This window comes from Lissotriton helveticus, chromosome 5_1 (genome assembly GCF_964261635.1).
Source record: "Lissotriton helveticus chromosome 5_1, aLisHel1.1, whole genome shotgun sequence".
Taxonomy (NCBI): domain Eukaryota; kingdom Metazoa; phylum Chordata; class Amphibia; order Caudata; family Salamandridae; genus Lissotriton; species Lissotriton helveticus.
Window position 1 is genome coordinate 1,694,585,791 of NC_136065.1, and position 10,569 is coordinate 1,694,596,359.

At 47.5% G+C, this 10,569-nt stretch overlaps 1 protein-coding gene across 3 annotated transcripts in view; it reads right to left on the reverse strand.

Moving 5' to 3' along the window:
- The window catches only part of LOC144755745 (interferon regulatory factor 9-like), a 301,449-nt gene extending 291,802 nt beyond the window's left edge, over positions 1 to 9,647 (reverse strand). The window contains exon 1 of one of the 3 annotated variants that reach the window (XM_078644954.1): positions 9,455 to 9,635. The gene's annotated coding sequence lies outside the window, so the exon portion shown is untranslated. Of the gene's footprint in view, positions 1 to 9,454 lie in introns of all 3 variants that reach the window. The other 2 variants (XM_078644955.1, XM_078644953.1) reach the window with 2 other exon arrangements.
- Positions 9,648 to 10,569: the final 922 nt, after the last annotated feature.

Genomic DNA, 10,569 nt, shown 5'->3' on the forward strand with positions numbered 1-10,569 from the left:
GAGGGCCAAATAAGCTCTGAAACCAACAGCAGATTTGCCACAGTTCATGTGCTTCGTGCACGTGCACAAACCAGCTACGTCACAAACCACCATTTGTCTGTTAGTGCCTCACACACTTCAAAGGCTCCGCTCCCCGCCCCCCGCCTGCACATCGCACTCTCCTACTTCCCTCCCACCTCCCACAGCCGCTCTTCCCATTCACGCGCTCTGCAGGTCACCAGTCACAGACAGTGTACGCTCTGAGCAGTTGGTTAAGGCAGTAGGCATTTAAAAGAGCACTCCTTTGCACATGGTCAGATCTCGCTTTCTGTGTAGACTGCGTATTCTTTCAGATGGTTTTCTTCACAATTCTCTTTCCACATGGACCGACTGCTTCAAATCGTTCACTGTCATTACATAAAGGAAGTTGCTGTAAGTACTTCACACTCCATTCAAGAATGGAAATGGAGCTATAATTATCAGACCTTGGATCCAAAATATTTCCTGATCAAACCACGAATAGTTTTTTTCCCTATTCTGATCTTAACCAGTGTCTTTCAGTCACCAGTTTCCCTGTCTCAGATGCGGAAATGAAGGTCTTGTTGAAGGTTCTTACAGCGCTGCGAACGGAAACTTGCCTGAAAACTACTTAAGACGCTTGCTTTACAAATCGATACAGTACCTGGTTTAATATGTGAAAACGATAACCTTCGAAAACAATTATCCCTATCTCACGTCAGAAACTGTCTATATGAACAAGATATTTTACCCGAAGTCTGTTATGTGCATTTGTGTTGTGCATTTTTTATTATTGCCGGTCTCTTGTTCATAGCAAAAACTCGCATAGGCCTACTTCTGCCATCTTTCCCTGTCAACTCCTGCAGCCTCCCCTGCCTCTTCCAACTCTGCGTCCTCATCGCTCTCTCTCTCTCTCCTCCCCTCTCCATTTCACTCTACCTCTCCCCCTATTATTTTCCACCATCTCTCCACTCTGCTTTTCCACTTCCCTCTTTCCTAGTTCCTTTCTTCTCTCCCATGACTGCATTTAAGCCGTTCTCGCCTCTCTTCCTTCGTTTTCATCCACGCTCCCTGCTCCTTGAACTTATTTTCTCTGTTTCTCCGTGCCTCTTTTGCCCGTCCACTTTCTTATTACGCCTTCATCTTACTTCTCCCACTGCTCTTTGATCCTTATCTTTCTTGCTTTGCTAAACGTCCGTGCTTCTCTCAGCTCCCTGCTCCTCACACCTTCTTCCCTCTTCACCTCTATGCTTCGCCCTTTGCTTTTTTAGCCTCCTTATCCGCTCCCCCTTTGAAACACGACCACCCCCCTTCTTTCCGACCTGGCCCCCTTTTATTTTCCAGCGATTTTTGTCTGCCTCAATGCCCTACCTCCCTTTTTGCCCACTTCCCTCCCTCCGCCTCACGTGTCATCATTCTCCCTCTCTCCCTCTGGCTATTCCTCGCACCCTCTTACAACCTGCTACACACCTCTTCACTCTCCACTCTCCCCTCAGGCTCTCTCCACCCCCTCGCCTCCTCCCCCACCCCACCTCCTGTGCTGGGGTTCACCCAGCATGCTGCTGCCGTTGCCTTTGCTCGCAGCCCGTGGTAGACACATTCTGATCTGTTCTAGCAGCTGGCTGCAGGGGTGCTGGCCCCGTACCGATCACTAAACCAGTGCATAGGTGTAGACAAATGTTGTCAGATGACCACCTATACCCCCTGACTTCCCTCAAAGTACGCTGATAGCTTGTCACAACTTGTTTACAATACTGCGGTGACTTCTCACCCATCCCCGGGCGAATGGCACCATCATAAGGCACAGTATCTATTGGTTATATTAGAAGTGCTTCAGTTTGTAAGCTCGGTATGGAAGTGCCGGTATATACTTTATTAAATGCCGTACACAAGAGCAACACTTGTTTTAAAATTGAATAATGTAATCCTAGATGGTTCTTCTGGTCGGCAAAAGTGGGAAAGAGCAGACAGCTGCCATGATTTATTTCCTTGTGGGAATCCTCCCCTCAAGCAATCCGTTTGACAGTCCGGCAGGAAGGCCTTGGATCACTATCTGTGTCACCATCTTTTGTTAATCTGTGAGCAGGAGCCCCACCCTAAACATTGATTGCTTTTCACCACATGCTTACACACTTAACACTTCCCTCTCAAATCCCAGACACTGGTCTACATTCTTTGTATGCTTCCTCAACTGCATTTTAAATATATTTACTTTATTCTTCATGCTGACTTCTGATGCAACTTAGGGTCTTACTTCTGCTTCACATACTTTTATGCTTCCCCGAGTATAATGCAGTTGTGTACCGCAATGAACTTCCCCTACTGTGTAAGGTAATTTTTCATCAAGCCCAGGGTTTATGTGCACTCGGATATACCGCACACTACATAACATTGTTTAAATAAGTTACAGTGCGTTCTAGCTTTTTAATATTTTCACTACTGGAACATCATTTTAACACACTTTTATGCTTCCCTTAATATAGTGCATTTTATTAACAGTTCCAAGTTTATAAACTATTAAACCTTATGTTGTTTTGTGCATTTTAAAGGCAAGTTACCACCACCTCCACCACCATGTCCACCGCCACATCCACAATCACTACCTCCACCACATCCACCACCACTACGTCCACCACCACAAAATCCACCACCACCACGTCCACGACCACCACCACCACATCCACAATCACTACCTCCACCACATCCACTACCCCTACGTCCACCACCACCAAATCCACCACCACATCCACCACCACTACGTCCACCACCACCAAATCCACCACCACGTCCACGACCACCACCATGTCCACCACCACCACGGCCAGCACCACCACGGCCAGTGCCACCACCACCATTACCACCACCACCACGTCCACCACCATTACCACCACCACCACGTCCACCACCACCACGTCCACCACCACCACGTCCACCACCACCACCACCACGTCAACCACACCCAGCAGCACCACCACCAGTACTTCCACCACGACCACCACGTCCACCACCACCACCACGTCCACCACCAACACGTCCACCACCACCACGTCCACCACCACCACGTCCACCACCACCACGTCCACCACCACCACGTCCACCATCACCATGTCCACCACCATCACCACACCCACCTCCACCACACCCACCTCCACCACCACTACGTCCACCACCACCACGTCGTCCACCACCACCACGTCGTCCACCACCACCACGTCGTCCACCACCACCACGTCGTCCACCACCACGTCCGCCACCACCACGTCCACCACCACCACGTCCACATCCATCACCACCACCACCACGTCCACCACCACCACTACCACCACCACCACGTCCACCACGTCCACCACCACATCCACCACCACCACACCCACCTCCACCACCACGTACCCCACCACCACCACGTCCACCACCATGTCCACCACATCCACCACCACCATGTCCACCACACCCACCACCACCATGTCCACCACCACCACGACGGCCACCACCACGTCCACCACGAGGCCACTACCACGTCGACCACCACATCTACCTCCACCTCCACCACCACTACATCCACTACCGCATCCACTACCACCACCACCAAGTCCACCACTACATCCACCACGTCCACCACCACGCCCACCACCACCACGTCCACCACCACCACCACGTCCACCACCACGTCCACCACCACCACCACCACGTCCACCACCACCACGTCCACATCCACCACCACGTCCACCACCACGTCCACCAACCACCACGCCCACCACCACTACCACCACCACCACGTCCACCACCATATCCACCACCACCACACCCACCTCCACCACCACGTACCCCACCACCACCACGTCCACCACCACCACGACAGCCACCACCACGAGGCCACTACCACGTCCACCACCACCACATCTACCTCCACCACCACCACATCCACTACCGCATCCACTACCACCACCACCAAGTTCACCACTACATCCACCACGTCCACAACCACCACCACTCCAAATACCACTCAGTGCCACATAATTACACTGCACTCAATGCACCATACACTCCAAATACCACTCAGGGCCACATAATTACACGCCACATAATTACACTCTACTGAATGCAACACACTCCAAACAATACCACTGAGTGCCATATAATTATATGCTACATAATTACACTGCACTCAATACAACATACACTCCACATAATACCACTCAGTGCCAAATAATTATATGCTACATAATTACACTGTGCTCAACGAAATATACACTCCAAATACCACTCAGTTCCACATAATTACACGCCACACAATTACACTCTACTGAATACAACATACACTCCTCATAATACCACTCAGTGCCAAATAATTATATGCCACATAATTACACTGCACTCAATGCAACATACACTCCAAATACCAGTCAGTGCCACATAATTACACGCCACATAATTACACTATCCATCGCCCCTCACTCCATCGCCCCTCACTCCATCGCACTCACTCTCTCTATCGCACTCACTCTATCTATCGCATCACCACAGCATCACTCAGCACCACCACAGCATCACTCAGGGTCACCACAACATCACTCTGCGTTACCACAGCATCACTGAACGCCACAGCATCACTCGTCGCCACCACAACATCACTCAGTGCCACCACATCATCAATCTGTGCAACCATTCAACTACAACTGGTTCAAATATGTTCTCACAATGTTTCAAGCTTTATTTCAAATGTCACAAAAAGATGTTAATATTTCACTTCTGTTCTTGGATTTGTGTCACAATAAAATACACTGGACATAATCTTCACAAAAGTTACTTACAAAAGTTTAAGCTATTGCCATTATAAATTCCAATAACTTTTATGTAAGTATTAATTATTAAAAATAAAATAAAAGCATTTGTTATTTGTAATATCTATACATCTAAGTCACGTAAATACAACACATATTGCATTACAAATGCTATAGGTGTCACATTTGCGAAAGTTATAACTATTGGCTTTGTAAATGAGAAAGCTATTAATTTCGCTATTTTCAAAACCGACACGTAAATAAAAAATGTGTCATTTACAATACCAATAGCTCAAAGTTTCCTAATGCGAGACCTATTGCATTGCAAATGCTTGTTGACTCAAGGCACTATAGTGGTCAGCATCAGGGCCGGTCCTAGGATTCGTGGGGCCCCGGGCAGGATAGGAACATGTGAGGCCCCTCTAATTTGCATAAAATGTAGTATCACAGCAAGTGACATCATAAGAAGTGTCCACTGACTAATCATTTTTTGGCACTGTTGAAGTAGCTTTGCAAGAAGCTACCTCTCTAATGTGTACATCACTGAGATGGCTACAAATACAAAAAATAGCCCTAATAAAATAAGTGCAAATATTTTAAAGCTGTATTATGTGGAAATGCAACACGTCAAACGGGGTTTAAAAGCTATGCCTCTATCTCTCCAAAACCAATGTTTCCAGATTAGTGCATGAATAAAATTCTAAGACAGACTGTCCCATAGCTATACAGTGGATTTTCAGGTGGCTCCCTGATAATCCAGTTGCACCAAAGAAGTTCAAGGTTAAGGCATTTGGTTTTAGCAGGTATGGACATCAACATAAAGGGATCCATGATGGTTCGGGTGAGCGACCTGAAAATGCTCCAGTAAACAGAAAGCACAAATAAGAGAATGAGATGGCACTTGGAAAATAAAGAGGCAGGTAATTGAAAACTTTGGCAGAAGGTTCAATGTACTTAGCAGCACATGCTAGTTCAAAGACAATTTTACCTCTCCTCCAGCCTCCTACTTTTTTTTGCTGGTTCTGCCCACTTACATTCACCTCTCTCCTCTGTGCTTTACTTTTGACCTCACCTCTTGCTCAGCCTACTTTCTTCTACTTTCTTCTCTTGCTGTTTCAGCCCCTCTTACATCCACCTCATTCTGCATGCTCTCCTTTTAACGTATTATCTTTCCCCAATGCCCAAGCCTTTTACCTTTACTCTTTGGTTCTGCCACTCTTACATCCATCTTGACCCTCACACCTCCATGCTCTACTCTTTACCTCTCATCTTTCCACCTTGCCTCTGATATTCACTTGCTGATTCCTCCCCTCTTAAATCCACATCTCTCTTCTCTGTCCTACTCTTCACATCCCAACTCTCTACCCAGTCTGTATCTATTTGCTGGTTATGCCATCCTAAATCCAGCCATGCCTTTAACTTCTTCCCTTTCCTTTTATCTTTTCTTTCTGCTCCTACTTCATTACATACAACTCTCCCCTTACTTCCTTCCTCTCTCCTCTTGCTGATTCTGCCACTCTTCCATCAAACTCTACTACGCTATCTTCACTGCTCATCTCTCCCCCAGCCTTATAACTTTTGTCACTGGTTCTGTCCCATTTCCATCTTCTCTCGATTTTCATCCTCTTGAACACTCTAATCTTCTCTCACAGATTTTGCCTCTTACACCACCTATTTCCATTCATTATTCATTCATATTATCATCTCTTCCTCAAACCTTATTTCATGGACTCTGCCCCTTTTACATCAATCTCTCTGCTATCCCCAGCTTTGTTGCTTCTCTTTCTCGTTATGTCCTTATATCCATCTTTCTCCTCCATGCAGTATGGCTCATCTCCCCCCTGCCTCTTACCTTTTTCACCGATTCTGGCCTTCTACATCCACATCTCATCATTCCCTCTCTCTTCTCTGTATAAGCTTTCTTGATTGTTCTGCCTCTCTTACATCTACATACCGCATCCATGTACTGCCATTCTTCTCTCATTTCTTCCTTCAGACTCCTAAGATTTCTTTGCTGGTCTGTCCCCTTTGCATCCACCTCTCCTCTTTGATCCCCTTACCTCTTACCTTGTCTCACTGTTTGTCTCATAAATCCATGTCTCCCTTCCATGCTCTACACTTCACTTTATCTTAACTATTGTCTCTTACCTTTCTCACAAATCCTGCCTATATTACACCCACCTCCTACCTACCTGCTGAGCTCTTCACCTCTCATCTCTCTGCAGTCTCTAGCCTTCTCTCACTGGTTCTACCTTTCTGAAAGTTACCTCTCCCCTGCCTCTCTACCCTAGCCTCTTACCTGCTCTTGGTTGTCTTGCCCTCTTATATCCAACACTCACCATTCCCTCTCTATGACACTTAAGTTTTCCTGATGGTTCTGCTTCTCTTATATCTACCTCGCCTATCCAAGCACTGCCTTTCATCTTTCTCTTCTACTTTGTTCACGGGTTCTGCGTCCCTCATGTCCACCTCGCCCCTCCATGCTCAACTCTTTTGGGGATATTCCGAAAAAAGTCATGTGACGCATCGCAGCCTCCCCCTCCCCCATTCCCGTGCGGCTGCGCTGCACTGCGCGACAGCCAGGGAGCAGGAGAGCACCATATCTTCAAACACTTGGCTCTCTCCTCCCCTTTCCCTTACACCGTCACTCGTTTCAGCTCTGTGCGCCATGCACACACCTTAGCGCTGAAGCGCTAGGGTGTGTGCATGAATGTTGCATAGGTTTTGTACAGAAGGGTACCCTTCTTGTGCAAAATACTATGCTGGGTACGATACTACACTTTTCCCACTTTGCATACGTGCTGCGCAGTATAGTGCGCATGCAAAGTCGTAAAAGCATGGAGCTTGTTAGCGCCTCCTTTGAAGGGGCGGTAACTTTTGTCGCAAAACCATGTTCACAAATTTTTGTAAATATGGTTTTGCGTCAAAGGGCATGGGTGGTTACATGGGCACGCCCATGTACCATCCCCTCGGCGCAAAGTAACGCAAAGTAGTGCTTTGCGCTTCTTTGCACTACTTAGAGGGTGCTTTCCAGCACAAAACAAGTTTTCGCTGGAAAGAAAATAGCAGCAAAAAAAATGTGCGCTGGTTAACGTCACTTTTATGACGCAAAACCTGCACAAAATGTTTGAAAATCTTCCCCTTCATGTTTTATCTCTATCACCTCTACTCTCCATTCACTGTTTCTGCCTCTCAAGCTTCCACCTCTCCCCTACATACCCGGCTATTCACCACTCTTCTCTCCGGCCTCTTACCTTTCTTCACGTCTTGTGCCTGGGCGCAATACAGTCCCCTGCAGCACAGATGGGCCCACAACACTTCTGAGGGCCCCATCCCTCCAGGGGCCTCCCATTCAGCCTAGGGCCAATGAATATCTGTGAGATGTGGGAGACTCTGGGGCCCATTATCACATTCTGCAGTGAGGGACCCCATCATTTTGTGTTACACAACTGCTCTCATATTACTTTTCAGATGCGTAAAGCAATGAATGGTGAGTGGCCTGAGGGGTTATATGACTTGGGTGTATCTTGGAGGGTTCATTGCACTCCCCTTGGGGTGATAAGGATGGGTGTGGGATCACCCCCCCATCGCTTCCCCTAACTGAATGTTAGCATCTCAACTTAACTTTTAAAGAGCGAATTGCTCATTCTTCCTTCGGTTCATGTAAATTACATGAAAATAAAAAACACCAATCGCTTATAACTGGAGTTATTTATGTTCAACTCCTTTTATGTTTGTTTTGGATGAACATGCTTGTTTGAGAAAAAAAAACAGAGTTGCAAAAAAAGAAAAGAATAATAAGCCCTTTATCCATTTCTTCCATAGAAGGAGCAGCGCCTTTTGTAATGTGAGATCACTCTAAGTTTTTGTGTTGTGAGCCCTGCAGGTAGCTCTGCGTTTCTTTCATGCAGGGGCAGGGCTCACTTCACACCTCACGCCAATTCAAGCATCTCCCTAACTGCTGTTATGCAGATGCAGCGATTAGGCTGATCAGGGTCCAATCTGCACTGCAGCATCTGAAAGGGATGGGGTGTCATATTGCACTTTCAGTCCATGGCAGCCGGGGAGTGAGGGGGCCCCCGCCGTGGGCCTCGCGCATTGCACCACGGCTGCAAACCCCAAGGGAGGAGGCTCCCCACCTGTTACTCTTACAATGGCACCATTTCAAAGGTTGATGGGCCCGTGGGGGGCCCCCTCACAGTTACACAGCCGCGAGGCCCTGGGCGGCTGCCCACTCTGCCCATGCCTAGCGCCGGCCCTGGTCAGCATGGTTGGTTATACACGCCAATGGTCCCGATTCCAGCAGGAGACTCCAGAATCTCAAAGCTAAAAATTGCTTTATGCTGGTGGTCTTCCGTCTGAAATTGCCTCTGCTTCAATGAAAGTCAAAGGAGAAAATACATTCTCCGTATTTTTTTTTTTTTATCTCCCACGTAACTCTTCCAAAATGTTGGCATGTGTGAGTTGCATACCCCCAAAAAATAATTAATGCGTAATGCATGGAGGGACTCTAACACCATTAACTGTTCAGAGACTGGTTGCAGAGCACCTCTCACCTCATTAATGCCTAGAGGATGTATGACATCATAGAGGGCCACTAACAACATTAATTCCCAGGGAAGTGAGGCACAGAAAGGAACGAAAGGCAGAACTGGGGAAGGGTGGGCTGGGCTTACCTGCTTAAAGTTTCCTCCTAAGTTCCTCCTGTGGGTAATAAGCTCCGCAGAGTTCAGAGTCCCTGGAGCCCGTGCTCCGTAGAGCCGCCTGTCACTTTGTATCTTGGCTTCTCACGTATTGCCCCAGCTCGAGAGCACTTGGGCTCGGCTCCGCCCCTTCCCCTGCTCCCCTCTCCTCGCGCTGCTGCATTGGCTGAGGCTGGGGATCGGTCGCTTAGTTTTCATTCTCTGCCTCCGCCGCCTTATCCGAGAAATCACGTGACGCCCGGAGAGCAGCTGAGCCGGGCGGGGGCGTGTGTGCCCTGCTCACAGGGACTCTCCGCAGCGCCTACGGGAGAACTTCCCAGGCACTTTACACGCCAGGAAACCTCGTACTCGCCACTAGCGGGGAGAGAGACAAATTAACAGGGCAGCCGAGTCAAAGGTCTGGATTCTCCATTGCAGCCCGTGCAGAGTCAAGCCCTAAACATGTTTGTCATGCAAATCATACAACAAACTTCACATGATGAAGGCAAATCACAATGCAAAAATATGTATTTCTTTTACATGTGGAGGATTCGACAATAATAAGTACATTATGGCACTGCACTGAGACTTTCTAATTAAAAGTAATAGTTTTGAAACATGGACTTAGAGCCATTCAGTTCTCATCCCCACTGTGGTGACAGTGCCAATCTTTGGCTAAAATCACACAAGTTGATTAAGCAGGGAAGCTGCGATTAATGCAAGGTTTCTTGGTTCACTTCGTACAAGCCAGACACTAAATATTGATCTATGTAGGGTCGAACTGGCCTGTAGGGCAATCAGGCAATGCCCAGTGAGTGGACTGGCCTTGCAGGTTAGTGTGCGGACCTTTTTTTGGCTGTTTCTGGGCCCGTTTTTACTGTTAATTTCTGTTATATTAAAACAAACATTGCCTGTAGCAAGCTCAAAACCATGAAGTCTTTAGAAGTTCAGACCGCCCCAGTTTGCAAACACGGGTCACTTTTTTAGCAATCTAATTCGCTAATGGGGGCCACTTTTATTTTGGTTCCTGAGCCTATTTTGTATCCCTGTCCAACCCTGTATCTATTTGTCTATCCTTTTTACCTCAAATGTTAATGCTTTGTTTGTTT